This window comes from Athene cunicularia (genome assembly GCF_003259725.1).
Source record: "Athene cunicularia isolate RWA chromosome 3 unlocalized genomic scaffold, athCun1 chr3_part1, whole genome shotgun sequence".
In the NCBI taxonomy this organism is placed as follows: domain Eukaryota; kingdom Metazoa; phylum Chordata; class Aves; order Strigiformes; family Strigidae; genus Athene; species Athene cunicularia.
The window spans coordinates 90922954-90944663 of NW_020799097.1; positions in this window are offsets into that span (position 1 = coordinate 90922954).

Below are 21710 nucleotides of genomic sequence, written 5' to 3' on the forward strand. Positions count from 1 at the left end.
ACTTCTTGTTGGAGCAGTTCAGATTTTTCTAATATAGCAAGGGGGGAGTGCCTACTTTTCTGGCTTGGTAGCTAGAACATACCAGGATGGTGGGTGGAATCACCTGAGGTATAAGCTCTGTTCCAGGGAGGAGCTCATTATTTTTGCAAATTTGAGACACATCAGCAGAAGTCTTAGAGAGCCACTCACCTCTAGGGCGAGTGCATGAGAGTGTGAGCCCAGATCTGGGAGGTAGCCAGGATGTTGGTTTAAGGCAGCACTCACTCATCACCCATGCTGTACTTTCAGTTGACTTAAAGCCTTCCGTGACTGGAGTAAATTTTTAAAAATGTTTTAGCAACAAAACAAAGAAGCCAAAGAATAAACTTGTTTCTAACCAAGCAAAAAAAAAGTGATTATTTTTTCCTTCTTTTCATTTGGCTGCTGAACCAGTAACTTCTGCAGTACTAAAGGTAGTGAACTACATCTCCTGTGGTAATAATTCATCCCCATAGCCCTTTTGGTTGCATGGGTTCAGGAAGGACAGCAACTACTCTAACCCCATAGTTCTGCAGAAACCAAACTGATGTTCTTCAGAATGACTACTGAGTGCATTGCCTCGGGCTTGGCTTGGTTTTATCCAAGGTGTTGGGGCTGTCTCCCACTTCCTGAAAAATGCCACTCATATACTCTAGGTATCTGCAGCCACTTTTGGCACAAAAAATAATGACTGATGTGTCAAGGTTTTGGTAAAGGCAATGATGTCTTCTCTCCATGAACAGGTATAAATGTGGACGCTGACAGCAAGGGATGTGTCCAGCTACCTGCCTTCTCTGGATTGATGAGGGCACAGTCTCCAACAGGATCATGCATTTTTAATTGTTCGCTCTTCTGTCATCCATCTTGTCACATTTTCAGGACAGATGAGCATGAAAAGACCTAAACTCAGTGCTCAGTCCTCAAAAAAATCATTATTAACATCACTTACCTTCCAGAGCTCTGCTGCAGCTGCTTCGCACTATATCCTTTATTAGATACTTGTATGAATAATAATATCTGCAGCTAGACTAGCTAGGATTGCAACAGAAAAAGGGGTTAACTCTTCTGATTTAGGGCACAAACCAATTCAAAGATGGCAGGTTTGTCAGCCCTGGGGGAAGGAGTTTGTACACCCTTCTCCACAGCATTCTGCACTACCTGCATCTCCTTCCACTGTTCCTTCTTCCTGGCCTCTTTTCTTGACCTCTTGTACCGTCTTTTGGGATTTTTGTTTGCTGCCAGTTTTTGCCCCTGCCTGGTGAGGCAGGCTGTTCACCCTGTTGCATGTCCTTTCCCCACCTGCGGCTGGTTCCAGCTTTTCCCTGTTCATCCCGGTTTTGTCAGTCATTCCTTGATACCATTTACAGTGAAAATTGTCGGCTCTCCTGCCTCAGCATTGCTTTTCCTTTCCCACCATCTTCAGACATCCCCACCTTCCTTGCTACCTTTTCCTTCTGCCTTCTTCCCTCTCCCTGAGTGCAGGGTTTAGAGGCCAGGTGAGGTGTAATCATGGAAGCTAGGTGGTTTCCAGCACTGGTGAGCATGCAGACTTAGGGCTGGACCTGCTGGAGCTGAACCCAACCACACCTGTGGAGGCACCTCTACCCAACAGCATTGTCTGCCTGCAGGAAGCAGGTGAGGGTCTCCTAAACACTTCAGGTTCCTCTTCCTGCACCCTGAGATGGACGAATGTGACAGTAACAGTCTTCCCAGGCCCTTGGTCCCACCAACAAGACTTGTAGGGCCCTTCTGCCTTCCCACAGTGCCATGCTGAGGTGTGGCTCATGGCGCTGATAACAGTTCCATCATTATCAGGCTGCCTCCTTCCCACCTACTAAGGTTGGTTTATGAAAGGTGTCCCCATTTGCCTCAAAACTCTGAGTTACGGAGGTCTGAAGATTTCTGCAGCATGCCCATCTCTGCTTTTTTATTGATGCATGGTAAGATGAGCAGGGAAAATATTCCTTATTACCTCCCTCAGATCAGTCATACAAACCTCCTTTGCCCATAGGATGCTGGATAAAGATGAGAGCTACTGTCCCATGTGCTGGCCAAAATGATCTCATTTTTTACACATTCTCCTCAAATTGCTGCCTTTTATTTATATTTGGATTGTAATTTGCCTGGAGCTGGGACGATACTTCCATTCTGCTTATATAGCACCAAGCACAAGGATCTTACTGGGTTAGTAGGGTTCTTAGGCACTGCCCAAGTACTGTTGAGGCTGACTTCACTAGCTGGTTATATCAGAGTATATCAGTAAGCTAGGGATGAAAAAGGAGTGACAGAACAGCCAGTTCTCCAAGCTGGGATGTTTTTCCTGTCCCTCCTCCCTGCTGCTACAGAATTCATAATGTTATTTTCTGCAAAAGTTTTGCTGAATGAACACAGCCTGGTTCTTCTGGTACATGTGCAGAAGGAGTGAGAGTAGACGCCCTCTCAGGACCTGCTGTTCCCATTTCAAGGTAGGAGACATGATAACAAATACTAAGAAAAGAAAATAGACTCACCCAGTACATCTCAATGCAGACAACAGACTTCAAGCCACAGAGCTTGGTGCCTCCCACCAGATATCTCCTAACCAGCTCTCTTGCCCTCTTTCATTTTAATTTCTCTCTAGTCTTTCCCTTATCATAGGCAGGAAAATGTACCAAAGCAGAAGATGGACTCCTTCCAACTCTTGTTCTTGTCTGCTTTCATTCTGTATTTTTCTTTTCCTCTCTCACACTGAGATAATTTACCCATAACCGGAAAATGCAGTAGGTCCAAATGGAAGCCTGTTACAGACTCTGGTTCACCATACACATTGTAATAGGCCTGGAAGAGCATGGTCACATGAACTAGAGGTGAGGAGTTTATAATGGCCTGATCCAAAACCCTGTAAGGTAAATGGCATCCTTTACATTGGCTTCAAGGGGCTTTGGATCATGCTGTAAATAGTCCAGCAAGATACTGTACATGGATATGACAACTATTTATAGGACTTATGATAGATAAGATGTGTACTCACCATCTAAATCTAGCCACTGTGTCATCTGGGGAGAGACAAATCAGGACTGATGCTTAGTGGAATGAGAGATATCAGTGATGATGAGAGACCATTGACTGACATGTCACCTGCTTCCCTAAACCACCTGAGATCCTGCACCATCTACTGCAAGTGCTCTTTGTAACTGATAGCTTTATTCTAAAGGAAAGTTGTCAAATACAGCAAAGTGATAACCTCAGATTTATGATTTTTTTCTGCAGCAACCCCCCTAGAGCCTCTCACAGTGAACCCATTCCTCTTAGAAGCCTGTAGTCTTCTATCTTCCTTTGTCTGGAACTCTCTAATTGTGGCCAGTGACCCCACAATCTTTGAAACCCCATGCTTGGTTGTGCCACTGCAAGTTAATATGGATGACCTTATTACCCAGGATTATGTGTGTAATATAGGCTTGACTACTATCATCAGTACCCAAGGTTACCAGATGTGCCAACATCAGTGTAGATTTACCTGTGCGGCACAGCCTATTCATATTCACATCCTCACCAGCATCCATAAACACATTTCTCCCTCTTAGCAGAACACAGTGTGCAGATGTTGCCATGCAAATGAATTTTTTCAGACAAAGATATTCTAACTTTTGATGTCGGAGGAGGGTGTTGTTTCATGTTATCGAGGGATTGCCAGCAGCAATCTAATACTTTACAAATCTTCATGTTGAAGTACAGGTGGGAGCAGGTTGTTGTTACATTTGTTATGGTGGTACCCAATGACAAATCAAGAATAGTCCTATTGTCTTTGGCACTGTATAAACACACAGAGAGAAATGGACAATCCCTGACTCAGAGAGTTTACTGTTCAAACAAAAAAGCCTTGCATTGGTTGAAATGTTAAAAGTTTCAGCACAAAAATCTTGGAAGTGATAAAAATAGTGAATGGGTGGAGAGACCTACAGTAAAATTGTTGATGGATCTTAAATGTACATTCCTGTTTATCATGAGGGAGGAGAGCATAGGGGAAGGAAAGGGGGGTTAAAGAGAGGAGGGTGTCTACAACTGTGAATAGTTGGTGTTGGCTTTACTCCCCCAAAAATGACACTGGCAGACATTCACTTTGGTTATATTCACAGATTTTAAAGGCTATTTCCATATGCAAAACTCTAGAGCCTTACTTAGTGAGATCCCATGCAGTAGCAAGAGAAGTAAATACAGCTAGTTCAAGACTTAGCATTGATCCCAAGGTGTAGGAATGACACAGATGTTATGCTAGGCTTTGAGTAAAGGCACATGGAATTCCTCAGCCTCTGGCACAGAAACAAGCAACACCTGTGGGGTGTAGAAGAGCATCTCCTTTCATTGAAATCCCAACTGGAATGTGTGAGGCTCAGCCAGTGCTTAAATGGATCTTTCACCCTACCTATCTGCCCAGCAGGCAGACAGTGCTGCCTGTTGTTGCTCAAGTCCTGGGTATCAAGTCCCAGGTATCAATACCCAGGGTTCCATGTCAGTGTGGATTCTCTTGACTAATGACTGCATTTTTAAAAAGCATCTTCTTAATTTCAGGAATCTGTTCACATCCGTTGGTGTTGAGGAAAACACCGGAGGGCATACTTACTGTTAATTTTCAGTGAGACTCATATGCAAGTGTTCTGCTGAACAGAAATTTCTGGTCCCTGGACAACACAGATAGCCATGATGGGGACTGTAGAAAAGGAGGGTGTCTCACACTTATGGTGGGACTGGCATATATGCATTTGGGGTTCTTATGTCCTGAAGAATGCAGTAAATCACTACTGTCTGTACACACAGTGATGGAGTGGTAGGGTAGATCTGTTTGTTCATTTTATCCTTGATCCTTTGAGTCTTTCTAGTCATTCCGTGCTTGTATTTTTCTGTTGACTTAGTTGTATAAACTTCCTCTAATAGCACAGTAAGTATGTCTTTTGTGCTGTAACCCTGAGGTCCTCTGCAAGGGATTCTGCATTGACTGCAAACGATCTCAGACATCATGACTCTGTAGTGACCACCCAACTATAGTTGTCTGAAGAGCTCTCGGACCTTGAGAACAGCCACATGAACTGCAACCTCAACTGTTCATTGTTTCTGCAAGTTTAATCTGGCAAAGTTTGTACTGAAGCTTTACTTAAAGGTTGTTTTGTTTTTTTTTCTTTTTCTTTTTGTTGTTGTTGTTGTTGTTGGGGAGCCTGAAGAAAAAACTACTTTGATTGCAAAGCAAAGTTTTCCAGGGTTGGGTTGCAATTTTCAGTGCCCAGCTCCTAAAAAATGTAATTACATTTGGCTTTCAACAACTGAAAACCAAAAAAATATTTTTGTTTGGCATAATCCCCCAAAGTCTAACATGGATTTACTCTGGAAATGTTAGTTCTGCCCACAAAAATGTGCCAGTTTTGGTATCTTCGTTGTTGTCATTTAATTAAAATCCCAAGCTAACTTTACTCACTACATTTTGATGATCCTTCCTCTGACTGAAGTTTTTGTTTTCTGCAGTTAGATAACATTCATCCAGTTCAATTCTGAACTCCTTTGCAGTGACAGACCACATAGCAGAAACAAGTGGGATAGGGGAACCCTTCTCCTCCTGTTACCTGTGCAGAAGCAGATAGTGTGCTTCTCATTTCTTCCAGTGGGTAGAAGTTATTCACAGTTTCAAAAGATTCTGTAACGAGTAGGGCTGATGGTTGGACTCAGTGATCCCAAGGGTCTTTTCCAACCTGAATGATTCTGTGAATAGCTGGCTATGAATGCTCATGATCCATGTACCTCTACAAGGAGGAGTGATTTCTTGATGAGTTCCCATATCTCTTTTTTACTATGAGACCAAGAGCATTAATCTATTTGGGTAGCTCATTACAAAAATATCATATGCCACCAGTTCATCTGGTTTAGATACTGACACCAAGCTGGAAAATGACAGCATATGATTGTACCTCCAAGACACATAATATTGGTGACAGGTATTTGTAGTTTATTACACTCTTTTTATTGATTAATTTTCTGTTTGTCAATTAGAAGCTGTCCAGTAACCTGAGAACTTTTGAAATGCTAAGCCACTATGGCTTTTCTATCAGTGTCATTCCCTAGAAGGTTCTAAGAATTTCAGGTTATGGTGGCCTGAGGTCAGCACACTTCCAAAACCTAAAATCAAAAACAGGCTAGGCAAGTTCTAAACTTCTGGAGCTGTTCCCTGGCCTGTGTCTCACACCTTCCTTGATCGTAGATAAATTCTTCTGTCTTACCCGCTTTCTAGAAACTTTCTCTGAGATGAAAAGCCATGGAGTATTAGTGAATGATTTATGGTGCACTAATGCATGCAGCATATGTTTCTCTAGCTCCAGAGAAAGTCTGGCTCTGTAGTGCTTGGAAATGGTCTTTAAAAGCCCAAGGCAGCATGTTGCACACATCAGCATGTGCTCTCTGCAGGTGAAATTCAGCTCTCTGTAGTGAGATACCACAGTGCTGACGTAGTTGTTAGATTCTGTTCAAATGCCAGGATGCATTTCATCCTTTAGCCTTTATTAATATATTGGAGAGCAGATCAGAAGTCATGTACCTTGTCATTGATTTGGTATTGGGACTAAATCAACATCAGCTTTGATTGCTTCATATCGCTTTGTATATTACCCCACTCTGAGTGCTCTGCCAGGGGATTAATTACTGACGAGAAAGAATTAACTACATGTCAAACTTATAAAAAGAGGGGGTTTAAGAACCATCTCTTTATCCACCTTTGTGAAAACAAAGCAATGTGCAATGGAAGACATACAAATAATCAGAACACTCAAGGGGGGAGGAGAGGTGGAGAACAAGCTTCCAGTGAGACAACTTGCCAAAAAGTTTACCTTAAAAGCTTCTTGATGATGGAGCTTGCTGGGTTCATGAAGGATGTGACAGGATGCACTCGCCTGTAATAGCAGGGGATTGGAATTGTCAACCGGGGATGGCCCTTCCGGCCCTTTTTCTATCATGAGCTGTCTGAGGCATTTGCAGTTAAACTCAGCACAACAATTATAAGTAAGAAGAGCTGTAAAAATACAGTCAGGTACAATTCTATCAATGAAATAATAACAGCAGCCAGCGTAGTGTGAAGAAAGCAGGGAGCAGAATAGAGAACTGCTGCACAATAAGAGAGAGGAAGCCAGCAGGCTAGTTTCTGGACACAGACCAGTATCTTGTGATGCATTGTGTTGGGAAATAAATCATTCCATGAAGCTTAATTCTTCTGTCAAAGAAAAAGAAAAAGATCATTTTGAGTTCAAATGTCTGTTGTCTCAGCTAGGTTTGCAATGCTTTTCCAAGAGTTGAAATGATCTCAGCTGAAAGGGCTGATCTGCATACAAGATCAAATAAAAGATAAAAAGACATATTTTTCTCTAGTGAAAGGTCAGTGAAATTTGTCACACAATTAAAACTACTTTATTTTTTTAGAAATCCTCTGAAACCAGCCTCTCTAACTCTGTGTTATTTCCAGCCTGCTCACTGCTTCCTCTCATCTTTATACTACAAGAATTACCCTCCTGCCTTCCAGACTTGTCTTTGCTGATGTTTATATTAATCTAATTAAATACTGCATCATGCAAAAAAAAAAAAAAAAAAAAAAAAAAAAAAAATCAGCCCATCTGGTTTTTTCTTTCTCAATGAGAGGTGTCCTCTGGGAAGATTACACATCTTTGTCATGAAGGATGGGGGCATGCAGTAAATTCTATCCATGATGAAAGCCATGTTCTGTATTTCCCCTTTTTATTCTTGATAATAGCTGTACACACACTTGTCTTTTGTTACTTTTCTATCGTGAGCACTCTCCAGACCTTAGAAACATCAGGGCAAGGGCTGAAGACATTATTCTGGAGTTTGATGGCAATTTTGTGGGGATGGCACTTGCTACCTGACTGGTGACTAGCTCATCACTACCACTGGAGACTTTTCCTTTGGTCCTTTTCCACCATTTGTCTTTCTCTCCTGTGGTCTCAATGCAGATGAAGCCAACAGAAGAGCTGGATTCTGGCTGACTCCTGGTTTGTGTGTCTCACCTGTTGCTGTATCAATGGCACCTAGTGCTGGAAGCAGGGGCTGCTGTCTTCTAACACCCTGACTCTGCAGCACCATGGGCACTGAAGCAGAACGTGGATTGGCATGAAATGGGCTCCTGAGGCCTTCACCACTGGCAGATCTGGTCCATCAGTTAGTGGGAAGAGCTGAGGGCAGGATGGGCACAGGTACATGGAAAGCTCCAGCTAGGAACCAGGCTGCGGAGAAGCCTGCCCACCTCCCTAGCAGTGGCAAGGATAACAGGGAGCAGAGTTCACAAAGGTCCCTTTAGTCAGTTGAGGATCTAGGTGTTTCTGCAGAGCCTCTCCAGTGTGGTTGGTCCACAGCAGACCACAGGCATCTGATACTTCTTGAGACCTTCTATGGCAACAGAAAGGGTAGAGTAGTTCCCTGCTCCCTAGTGAAATAACACAGCTAGTGTTTGAGTGATGCAGGCACAGTTTCCCTCATGTGCATAGAAGCATGAGAGAGAGAGAGGGGCCAGATGAGCTACAAGTGGCCTGGGAAGTGAGAATGAAATGTCAAGGAAGGGAGACAAACCCAGAGCAGACAACCAGATCTGAGGGCAGAGAGCTAACTTCCATTTAATGAGGTCCATCTCTGATTTGAATGATCAACACTCATGGACTAAGCAAAGGAATTCACCTGCCATTGAATTCAGAGAGCAATGTCCCCTTCTCAAGAACCTACAACAAAAGGAAGGTCTTGCACACAGAGGTGACCTGTCCATCAGGCTGACTTGATTTCTGACCAGCCTGGGGAGAAGAAAGCTTTTTGTTCTCCCTGATTTGTCCTCTGCTAACATTTGCTTTAAGTTCTTGTCAAAACAAGACCAGCCTCTTGAAGTGTAGCACATGCTTCGTCCTGTTTAGTTTTGCAATGTTTTGTTTGGCTGCTAGCAACTTGTTCATCAGAGGAAACAATACTTCCTTGGTCCATGCTCTAAGAAATCCTCTCCTGTAGTGGCAGAGATCTAACAAAGCCCACCCTGTCTGCCAGACATCAGTGGAAAGAAAATAGCAAAACACAAAACCTTTCTGAAAAAATGTCATCAGAAACCCACTTGGGAGAAGATGTGCAGGAAGTTCCTGGGATCAGCTTATTGGGGAACAAGAGGCAGAAAAGGTCTGCTGCATTAGGAAAAGGTAATTGTCCACGTGGTCCGATACCAAATCTACAGCTAAAGACAGTGGATGCTAGAAGGGAAGGTGCAAAACCCTTCCTAATTCACCTAAATACCATGCCAGTAGGGATAACTTACTCTGCCCCTTTCATGGCTGATTATCTTGTGCCCTGAAGCTGGGCACTGGTAGTGCTTGTGATTTCATCCTGGCTAGTCTGGGCTTTGAAGTGACATGTATTGCTAGTGTTATGTTTTGTAACTGCAGATTATATCGTTCATGCTTTATTAAGACATGATCCATTCCCTAAATTACAACAAGGGTAAATTTAATCCTTAAATTCTTGTAATAAAGAGAGTCTCTTGGTCTTGTTTTATTGGAAAAGGAGGCAGCAGTGCTGGTTGGAGTCACCTGTGTTACTGTGTACTTCTGCTTCCTTTCCTCATGCTCTCAACCAAGTTTCTGCTTATATCAAAGCTCTTCTTCCCTTCACACCTCCTTCATTATTGTGGCTTTCTGGATGGATATATTCTATTACCACAGCTCAGTTCTCTTAGGAGCAAGGTGATTTGTGGTCCAGACACATCCAAGCCTTTTGTACTGGAGGCTGTCTAATGTCCTTGCACTGATTCAGCTGCTGCCTTGTATCCCATCCTGCCCATCTGTCTCTGCCACCTGTTACAGCTGGTTCTAACTTCACCTGGGAGCTATCTGAGGACAGAGCCTCTCGTTTACCAAGCACGTGTCCCATAAAGCACATCATGGGTCCCACAGCACAGGCTGAGTTGATTTCCTTACCAATATAACACAGGCAAAGACAGCTCTATAATAGGCAGCACATCGTCTTCACATAAGCAAAACCACTGGCAAATACAATAGGATCAGGAAGAAGCCCGCTGAATGAAGTTGCTTTTTACTTAATATCAATGATGCTGGCACCAATGGGAATAACATTTTCTTCATTAAGTTCTAAGCACTTCCAATTGTGTCTCATCCTATTTTCCTTGTCAGTATTTTATAACCAACAATTGCTCTGTTTCGAAAGAGAGATTGAAATGATTCCTTCCCAGATATATGGAACTAATTCTACAAGTGTGTGTTCATGAATAGACCTGAACAATTATTATTTTTCCAGAGAATAATACATTCTCTGGAAATGTGGTTTTAGTTGTCCTGAATCTATTCACACATTATTAGCACTGCATTTCCTGAATGATGCTAGCTGGGAAGGAAAATTAAAAAGGGATTAGCTTCGCAAATCTGCAAGAGGAGGTAGTGCTCTTCAAATTGTACTACTGTTGTCTAGCCTCAGGAGTATAAGATACCCAGGTTAAACTCTCACCCAGCAAGAGGAGATGCAGCCCTGCCCCTCAGCAGCCTGGAGTGTAGCTGTGAGCAGCAGGACACAGGGGACTAACTCCCCCAGGGTGTGAAAGTGGCTCTTAGTCTCTCCTCTCCTGTTGGGTTTTTCTGACATAAAGCTCATAGTCCCTCCCACAAGGAAGGGAGCGTGTTCATCCCAGCGCCTGAGACAGTACCCAAATCCAGCAGGATGGAGAGGGATGTCTTCTGGCCCAGTCAGTATTTAAACAAGAATATCTTCACCAGGAAAGGTGGAGAGCATCCTGGCCCAGAATGCCTTAGAGATTGGGACTCCTGAGCAACGGGGGTGTTGGAACCTCATGCTCAGAGCAGCTCCTTGACTCCAGGCAGGGACTTCAGCCTAACTTAGCCTTGGAGCAGGCTCCAGAGCCTTTGGAGATGGGCAACTCTTCTTGCCCCCTCTATAACAGATAAACAGCTGTGATGGCAATAATTGCTCCTTCTTTATGCAGTTGCATAACCCACCCCCTCTTTGCTTTTGTTCACATGTGTCCATAGCTAAGCATTTCATTTTGGATCACATGGAACATTTTGTGTCAACTGAAAACAATAAGACTGATCCCCTTCCTCTGCCTGTGAGTTAAACCCCCAAAAATTTACATTTATTTTTCTCTGAATCTAAATTATTTTCCAGTGAGGCTGCCAAGCCAAAAATCATTTCTTCATGCAGCTCCAGAGATGAAACAAATGCATGTTCTCCCACATTTACCTGATTTCACATGAGAAACAGGGCAAGATCCCCCCCAAAACAGCACAGTCTGGCTTAGCAGGAAAAGCTGTTGCCGATGTCTGCACAGTAGGCACAAAGCAGAATTCCAGGTATGTTGGAGCAAACAATGCGTGGCCTTTTGGAGCAGGATTTTGCTGCAGAATCCAAGGAGCCTGGCTGATTTTGTAGCCAGTGCAGTTGCGAAGATGGAGATGATGTGGTACTAGACTGAAAAATGAGGAGGGGCAGCACCTCTTTCCTCTTGCTCTGCTGAACTACAATAGGAGATACCAATGTAATCTCCACTTTCCTCTTCCACCACAGTGACATAAGATCCATACAGAGCCACTCTGAGTGTAATTCATTAAGCTTACTCCCCAGTTCTTTTGATCAGGCATGCAAGGGATGCTGCACCCCTCTGTGAAGCTGCTGGACTATGCCATCCTGAGGTTTTTATTATACCTTTTGGCTAGCAGATGCAATCTTTGCATCCAGAAGCCATTCTGACTTTTTAGGGCAGGCTGCACTTTGCAAAGAAGGACTGTGAACACAATGCATTAAACTGGCTGAAAGGATAAATAAAACTAAACCAAAGGGCAGCTGCAATTACTTTCACTGTTCTAACCAACGCCCCCGATGTAGGACATCAAAGCAGGGCAAACTGAACACAGAATTCAACACGTCCCTGAACTCAAGGCTGCATGACAGGGACAACATATAAATGTCCTAATTATATTTCTCAAGCTGGCAAATCTCAGACCCGCCCTCAGAGAAGGGTTGGCCCTGAAGGCGGGAAGATGAGGTGGGACACACTGTTCTGCAGGAGTCAGTGATATTCCTGCTTTCATATGGCATACTCTCATACGAAATCTCCAGTGAGGACGATAAAAGCTTTGAGAGTGGGACACAGCTTGTTTTGATGGGCTTCCCATGAGTGAGCCAAAAGCTGATGGCAGGAGGCACTGGAGAGTGAGGATGAGTGGGAATACTCTTCCTTGACAGTGTTGGTGGAGCTCTGACCCCACTACTGAATGGGAGAGCTTGGAAATAAGCTTGTTCCATTGACATGGCTCAGAAGGATTATCTCCTCCTTGACCTTACAACCCTATGGCTGATGAGCTTACCAGGTGCTTTTATCTAGCCCCAGCTGACATTACGAAGGGGTTTTGTCAGATCTGCCGCTGTTGAGCAGACTACCGTCGGATGGATTCTCCATGCCCATTCTGTTTTATAAATAACTTGAACAATGAGGCTTTCACACCAGGCAATAGGGCTTTCAGGCTGAGAGTCAGGGCAGGAGGACTGAATGAACCCAACTCCTGGACCGATCTGGTGTCCAACAGGAGCATGGATCTCAGCAGCTGAAAGGAGAGCTGAACCCTCCCACTTAGGCACAAATGCCTACTATAACTACACATAAGGGGCCTAAACATGAGCAAATGTAACAACCATTCAGGTTTACATGCAGTGCTCATGAACAGAGATGTGGCTGTAGTCAATCTACCTCTAACATCCATCATCAGTGCTTCCAAAGGAAAAGATGGGCTGTGAGAGCAGCAGAAAAATGAGCGCTGGCCACACTAAACCACATACCATGCTGCCTTAAGAAGCCTTCTCGAAGTTCCCAGGTGTACAGCCCTGAAAGTGCATTTTCCTGTGTCTGTGTGGTCAGCAGAAACTATGCCTAGGCCAAAGAAAGGAGTAGATGTGAACACACATTAGCTAACTTCTTGGACCCCAGTTCAGTACCAGCAAACTATTGTCTTAACCTCATGTACACATCAATAATAACAGTAAATAATTATGATATAACCATTCTTGCCAAACCACAGACAATCTGCTTCCTTATAATTCATCTCAGCAGCAGGTCCATTCTCTTTCCCATATTATACTTACAGTGGAGAAGGGAACCATATTCCCTGGCCAGAGTGGGTTTAGACCATAATTCAAGATACATCCAGAGCTTGTTGCTGTTTGGGAGCAACACATGAGTGTACATATTGCATCTGCATAACCGTTGTATCCCTTTGAATGCCATGGGTCTGATTTAACCTTGATGGGTTAGTTCAGTCTTTTAAGGCACCCTTCAGCCATAGAGGAAGCTCCTATCTCTGCTAGTGAATCCTGATAAAAGTGGTTTTTTAACATGGACAGGGTTGCACGGTTATTGCTTTTGTTACAGTAAATGTAGCGCTGGCAGCACATTGTGTTGAACAGACAGCCCAGGAGTCTTAAGTCCTCTTTATCTCCAGGAGTGCTACAAACATGAGGAGGGGCAGTGTGAGCTTCCACTACAGCGACCTGTCAAGTTGCCTCAGCCTCGGCTCAGCAGGGTCACTTCCAGGAACAAGGAGATAATTCAGCCATTATGACCCCATCCGGCTCTCCCGTTCTTTGATAAGCTTCCTAACAAGGGTACCAATTAGTGCCAAGTGTGATGGGGGATTTTGCAAGGCAGGCACCTGAGAGCTGAGTCGAGCCGGGGAGTGCCGGGGGCTGTCAGCACTTCATCAGGAGGTGCTTCCCCTCGGCATTTCCAGACTCAGGGTTATGGGATGATTTCTTGGGGAAACCCCACTGTGGCAGGAGGCGCAGGGAAGACTCCAACTGCAGGCATTTTTCCTCCAGGCTGGTACTGAGCTCCCACTCTCTTATTGTGTCTGAGACACTTCATTTCAGATAAAAATCAGGCTCAGAGCACTTCGCTGTCAAAAAGGGTCTCATAGAATATTTATGGCCTATTTCGGGAAAGAATAAGATGGTAGCTCTTACATCCTTGCCACATGTCCCTCTCATCTATCTAAATCTCCTCTGTGCTGTTTTATTTGGATAACGCAGCATTCACAAAGTGCTTTCCATTATTATATGCTGCTGTCCAGCTGTTCAGTGTCAGGCTTTGCTTCAGGCTTCTTTTCTCTCCAGGCATGTGTCTTTCTTTGCACATTTGATTCACTGATGTGCAGCGTATGCTTCGGGGCAGCTCTCTTTCATGGGCAAGCACCGGACTAATAGATGATCTCAGGAATGATCAGATCAATTCATTTACCTTCTGAATAAAGTTCTCTATTGATACAGCCCCTCTTATCAGGGAAGCCTTGGTTATTATTTATTCCACAAAGTGGAAACGCTGCTCTCCCCCTCTTCCACCCTGCCAAGGTTACGGCCTTACGTCAGCCCCTGCTGCAGTGACCTTGAGGGTACTAACCCTTTGGAAGCACTGGGCTTTTTCCTCACTGGGGCGTGCATGGGCACAACTCCCACGTTGTGTGGTGATCTGCACGTCTCACTGCACTTTACGTAGACAGGGTTCTTAACATATATTTGCATATGGATTATTGGACTTCTCTTGCTGTAGCATCAGCAAGAGGTTTGGCATCAGAGCAGCCTTAGTTCAGTGATTATCAGAAAGGGCACTTGTAAGCCTGGAACTGAAAAGGTTTGGATTTGTCAGTAAGAGAGAGCTGGAAACAGGATGCCCAAAGAGGTTACAGAGATTCCATCCATCATGGCAGATGTTTAAGAAACAACTGGACATGGCCCTGAACAACCTGCTTTATCTGCCCCTGCTGTGAGCAGGTGGGTTGGACTAGGTGATCTCTAAAGGTGCCTGCCCAACTCAACCACACTGTAGATGTGTGATTCTGTGACCTTGCTGAGTGTGTTTTCAGGTGAGGAGAATTAGAGGCAGCAGGACAAAGCAAATGTAGGAGATTAGAAAGGGCAAAGCAGCCCAAGTTCAGGAGAGAATCTCCCACTGTTTCTTCCAGAAGGTATATCCTCTGGAGAGAGGACACTATAGCACAAAGCCAGAAAGCCTAAGGCAATATTCCTGTGATGCCTGGAGAGACATACATTTGCAACCCAGCCCTGTCTGCCCACCTCTCCTCTTCAAATCTGTCAGCTTAATACCTCACAAAAGGCTACATATTTCTCTGTGCCCTTATTGTAATTACCTGGATTAGCACTGAGTCATCTTTTTCAGCTGTAATATGTCAGAGACACACAAGGTTTTGTTCTGTGCCTATTTGTTCTTCTATTTATTCAGTACATGAAGCCCATTAGTTAGATCATCATTCACTATGGTCTTTCTTCTTCCTTTTACTCTAATGATTTCCAACTGTAATTTTGAACATTTTGGTTATAGTTGCCAGTTGTACAGCTCCTGGAAAGTTCTTGGCACTTTCAACTAGCAAACACTAGCAGTGTCCCAGCTTCCCCTTTATCCTTCTGAATAAAGGAAAGATTATGTATCACACCTCCCTTTTCCTGATGGGTCTGCCCCACTCCTGAAATCTATGTGGTTGTTGGGGGAGGAAAGCCCATTCTCATTGCTGCTCTTCTGGGGTATGAATGAGGACAATTGTATTTTTGGGTGGTATGTTCATAAAGCAGAATCTTTCTTTGTTTTTTTTTATTTGTTTGGGGTTTTTTTTTTTCCTTGCCATAATTTTAGCATGAAAAAGGAAGTCATTCTGTCTAGGTGGAACTGACTTTCACTGAAGTAAGCCATTTTTATAGTGCAAAAGGTAATATTTCTGGTAACATTAGCCAGGTTTTACCTGATATATTTTCATGGATATTTCCTCAGGAAATTACATTTCCCCATTTTGTTTTGCTATGGAAAGCTACTGGTAGCAGCTGTCAAAGAAAATTGCAAGTACCCACAAATACTGTCATTTTCAAAGGCAAATATTTGCAGAGTATAAAGTAAAGGCAGGGAGTTAAGCCATCCCTTTGGAAGAGTTTCTGTTGGCTAAGGTACTGCTGCTAGTGAAGTACACTACTCACACCTTTATATCATGGCACACCTATTTTTCCATCCTTCACAATATTGTTAATGTAGTACTGGCAGTTCCAAAACAAGTGCAGGGCGCTACCTGTTACACACTGTACAAATGTGTACAAATCACTTTTTATCAACTTTTATATTTCTGTTCACTTCCCTCTGGATTATAACCTGGGGTATTTTTAAGGTCATGTTTCATTTCCCCTCTGAGGTTTTTTGTCCTTGAAATAACAAGCTATGACCCACCCACCCCCCAAACCAGAAGTGATATTTGCCTTGAGATTTCAGTGTTCATCGGCTGCCATTTGAGCCAGAGCAGCCTTCTCCCCTTTCACACACCCCAGCTCCCATGCACCTTTAAATAAAAGAAGTGGTCTGTGAGCAAGCGCCAGGTTTCAGCACCTGCAAATGGGGGATGTGGTGGAAGCTGGCAATACCACGTTGGGTTTGTTAGTGTACTTCGGGAGCTCAGCACACTGACATCCCAGAACATGTCCGAATCCCCTGGTACCTCAGTCCACCATCCCATGTGAACACAGTCTCCAAGGCAAATTAGCAAAGTTAGCAGGAGTTTTCTCAGTTGCTTTAAGAGCTATGCAGTCTATATGGTGATGGATTCAAGCAGCTGGTGGATATAGATTCACCAAAGGCCCACAATAAAGTCCTTCACAAGTGTCCATAACCTGAAATTTATGATCATGGTGTGAGAAGACAAAGATGCATCTTGTATCAATACTTGTATGAATGTGGGAGGGAGAGGAATCTGGGGACTTGGGAGGAGAGAGGCTTCTGTCAGAGTCCTGTAGGACAGCTGTGTAATATTCCCTCTGAGAAGCTGCAAAACTCATTAATGAGCCTGCCTGCTTTCTCCTGGGCAGCCATCAGGTCCCTGCCAAAACAGAAGAACACAGTCTGTGTGTCTTGGATCTGAGGGATTATTTTTTTTAAATCCAGCTACTATGGTCACACATGTTTTTACTGTGGTACAGCGTAAGTACGCAGGCTCTGGGCAGGAATTTGTCCAGGAACACAAGGTGGAAAACCTCAGTGTTTCTGAGAAGATATGCAGGGGTTATCATTATATGAGGGACACTCCCTTCAGTGTTATCATGGTAAGGATAATATATTACTATAAACACCATAGGCTAAACATCTCTGCATGAAATTAAAGGGCTGTGCATTATCTCGTGAAGAACAGCTGAGAAATTCAGCTGGGTTGGCAAAGAATGGCGTTCAAATTATGAACTCCAGCCTTAATCCTTCCTTTTGGAGGGGCAGCTGAAATCTTTCAAGATGGTACTGGAATCCAAAAACATAAGAAAGATGAAACTGTGCCTGAAGGGAGAGCAATTACTGACTGCTGCAATGCTTGTGAACTCCCATCCGCAACGCAGAACAGATGGAGCACTTGGAGGTCACGGTGTCATGGTTTCAAGGGTACCGTTAACATAGATGAAGATGCTTTGCAAAGAAGAGAGGTTGCCAGAAGAGGGGTTGGAGAATGGTAGACTCCTTACAGCCTGAAGGGCGTTTCAAAGACAGTGCCATCAGCTGGCCTGGAATAACTACACTCCATGGGAGTTTCCATGGGGAAGCATCCAGTGGCTACAAGGGAGACTGGGGGTGAGCATGGTATCTGTTATTGTGTAGCACTGATGGGAGGCCACATCTTTAGAAGGATACTCTCACTGAGGTCTGAGCTGAAGATGGGGCCCAGTGGTGACTGCTAAACTCTCCAGCTTGCTACCCATGGAGACACTTCAGAAGATGTTACCACCTTCAGAAGATGTTACCACCTTTCACCAGCACCATGACAAACAACCCCATCTTTGCAGATCAGGAGCATGTGGCAAGTCCAGCCACTCTGGGAAGAATTGTTCAACTTCTCCATTAGAAATACATTTACCTTTCCTCCTGCTAATGTGGGAGAGGGACACCTTTGTCCTATGATTTATGGGAAAAAACAAGTAAACAACAACACTTCAGTAAAAGAGCAAACACTTTTGGCAGTGATGGGGCATTTGCTATAGCAAGATTTGCTATTAGCTTAGTAAGATTAAAAGGGATCAGACACATTATATGAGTAAGAACTCAACATTAACTTTAAAGTTCTTTAGTGCTTTAGTTCTCCTGCCTCAGGTGTAAGTCTGCCGGGGTCCACAAAGATGCCCTTTCCTAACTCCTGTCATTCATCCTACAAATTGCATTGACATCCAAGTGTGGGCAGGGAGGAACAGAGCTAGTGATGCATCTGGGCTGACTGCTGCCAGGCACAGGGATGCCAGCCAACAGCTGCGTAGGCTATGGGCTTCCTCCAGGCTAGTCATCCCTGTGATTTCCAAGAGGAATAGAGTTTGAGAGAATCCCTGATGAGTCTGTGCAGGGAGACATCATTCCTCCTCCCCTCCGTGAGCTAGCTGCAGGCAAATCTGCCCTGCTGTGATATGCACATTTCAGATTGTCTGACCTTCTGCAGTCTGGTTGTTTTGGCTGTGCAGCCTTGGTTTATATTTGGTCTGCGCTGCCTTTTGCTTTGCAGATCAGGTGGGAGGGTTTAACATTGTGTTTCTATGGATTTGGGGGTTTCTTCTCGCTTGCTCTCCCTCTCTCCTATTTCTCAATGATTTCTCCGGCTGGGTCAGGCTGATCTGTGTGGGATCCTGGCAGTGCACCAGGGTGTAGCATAAGCAGTGCTTGTATAACATTGATTGCCTTATATACTCAGTCACTGAGCTGCTTGGGAGCCAGAAAACATTTTACAAAACAGTAGATCTGTCCCCACTGTCCCCACTTACAGCAAGTGAATACAAATAAATACAGGTATCTCTTAGTCAGAAAATGTACCAGGATATATTCAGCCATACTGCAGCCTTCTCATACTCATGGGAGATCAATACCAACTATATTGGGTTATGTTGCTTCTTTCTACAGGTTATTTTTGCATTAGCTGAACTTTGTAGACATGAATCCATCCTCAGTCACACACAGAGGTCAAAGTGATCTTTGTAAAGTCCACCCAGCCCTGATTTTCCCCTCTCTTCCTAGCAATTCTGGTTTGCTGGATTATGGCTTCTTCTAGATTTAACGTTTCAACCAACAGTGCCAGGTGATCCAGCAGGGTAGCAGGGGCAGCTGGGCAATCATATGAAGGCTGCTCGGTTCCTCCTGGATACTTCCAGGGCTGCCCTCAGGAGCAGGCTTCACAGGAAGAGCCTTTGAGTTGAGAAACACTTTTCCTTGCGAAAATTTCTGTGTGCCATTGCCTGTTCCCTTCCTTGATGAGAAGCATGAGTGCTCTGCTTCTGCAGGTCCCCCAGGAGCCTCTCCAAAGCATCCATGAGTTATCCAAGGAAGCAACATAGCTAATGTCTACAGAGAGGTGGAGACCAAGGTCAGGAGAGAAGGGGCTCAGTGTCTTGCAGCAAATTCCCCAGGTTAACCTGATGTTGGTGCCTGAGGAGAACCAGTGGGTTCTGGGGTGTGGCATGCCAAGGCTGCCTTTCCCAAAGGTTAAGCAGATGCAGGACAGAGCTTGCAAGGAGCTCCATGCATCCAAAAGCCAGTTTCTAATTTGAGATATTTCCTAATGCCCTCTGTACCCTGGGGAACACAGTCCCAGCAGAAGACATGAGCCGAGCGTGGAGTACTGCTGCCACGAAGCCCCATACCTCCGTCCCGAGCAGAGAAAAGGGACATTATGCTGGCTGGGAGCACCATGCCAGGGAGGAAGCAGCCTGGCCAGGGCACAGCAGGCAGCCTGCAGCCAGCAGTGTGCACTCTTCAGGGCACCCATGGATGTGGTCAGAAGGGAATAGCACAGCAGGGAGCTCTCTGTACACCTTCACCTTGCAGCTCAGACTTTCACCCTACACCCTTTATGTGTAAGAAGACAGTGGAAATGGGGTCCCATCAGCCCCTGGGGGCAGGTAGATCAGGCTGGAAGCAGCAGTGTTGTCAGACAGGCAACAGCATCGTGTGGCTTTCACACTCCCACGGGCTTAGAGCTCTTCCGGTTTAGAAGCAAACCCTCTAAACTGGGCTACACTTTCCTGTTGTTCTGACACCCGAAACCTGGCATTAGATTTATCGAGCTCGCAAGGCAGCCTCATGAGATGTTTGCCAGGACATGAGGCTAGTAATTGAATCAGGTGAATTCAAACAGGGTCCTGTGGCAGCTCAGGTTGCGTTATATAACAGGATCTAGAGGAGACTCTGCTGGACGATAGACTGGGTGCTGCACAGCCTTCTCCAGGATGGCTATTAAAGAGAAAGTCTGTCTCCGTTTTGTACCCTGTTCAATGTCATGAAATTTCACAAGGGGAGAAATGTCTCTTCCATAAAACTGCAGCAGCACTTTGAAAAATAAATTAGGTTGTTTTTATGACAGAAAATCTTGTGTAGTGTCTGCTCTATTCCAAAGCAACAGCCAGACACTGGTGCAATTCAGTCTAAGAGGCTGAGCACAGGCTTCCATCCAGCTCTCGAGTAGGTCTAGCAATCCAGCTAGCTGACTCTACTGAAGCACTTCACCCCATAGATCTGGATGGGCAGTGAACTCCATTAGCACAGGCTACTGGGGACCTGGGGCAGGTGGGGGGGGTGGCTGGGTGACAACTGCTGATCATATCAGGTGGAATATGAAGTCTCCTGGGCCTGCTGATGGGTTATATCTGTATCACATGCTCACTTGCCTGTTGTTCCACTGTGCATTTGCCTAGTATCTGCACACAACACTCAGCGTGTTCATTCCCCACCACTGCACAGCACTGACCATGTAACTGAAGTGATTGCTGCAGTGTGTGACCAAGGGCAACACAACACACAGGACATGAGAGTATGGAAGTTTTAAAAACCGTGGGGTGAGATCATGCTTCTGGAGGCAGCGCACAGTCTTGCTTTTCAACAGACTGAGCATCAGGTGGAGAAAGACCATGGCATGGGAATCACAGTCTTTTGGACTGTTTGGACCCCACTCATCCTTCCCTTCTTTTCAAGCACCTGCTAATTCTCCACCGGTCAAACTGAATCACAAACCCAGCAGCCCTCAGAGATGAGTCAACCTCTAGGTGGGAATCCAGGGCTTGCACTTAGGTTCATGCTGTTATTTTAGTTTGTGGTGTTTGCTTCTCATTACGGTAAGCTCCCAGGAATGTCAGCACCAAAATAGCACAGAATCACAAGGTTACCTGCTGAAGAATGAAGTAAACAAGAGGGATATTCTTTCTCTCTGCTTCTTTATTTTATTTTATTTTTTCCTAGAAGGAGGTATTTTGAGTACCTGCACTGAACACCAGGGTGGAAATTTCAGGTTTGGAGTTTAAGTGCATTCAGACACAAAAGGCAGTTTGGGCAGGCCTGGACTAACCCTCTGGGGAGTTGTGCAGCCAAGGTGCCATAGGTCTGCAGCAGCTATGGAGATGCTGTCTCTGGTGGCCCAGCCTTCCCAGACACAAAGACGAGGCTCTGCCGGGTCTGGAGAGCACCAGTGCCCTGGCAGGCATCAGCCTACCTCTATCTGGTAACTGGGGTTGATGCTGTAGGATGATCCAGCAAAGGATAAAGGTCCTTTGAGGGAAGACACACGTTAGAGATGCTGGACTGGCAGCTCTCTTCTGGTCGCCAATACCTGGCTCTTGTCCCA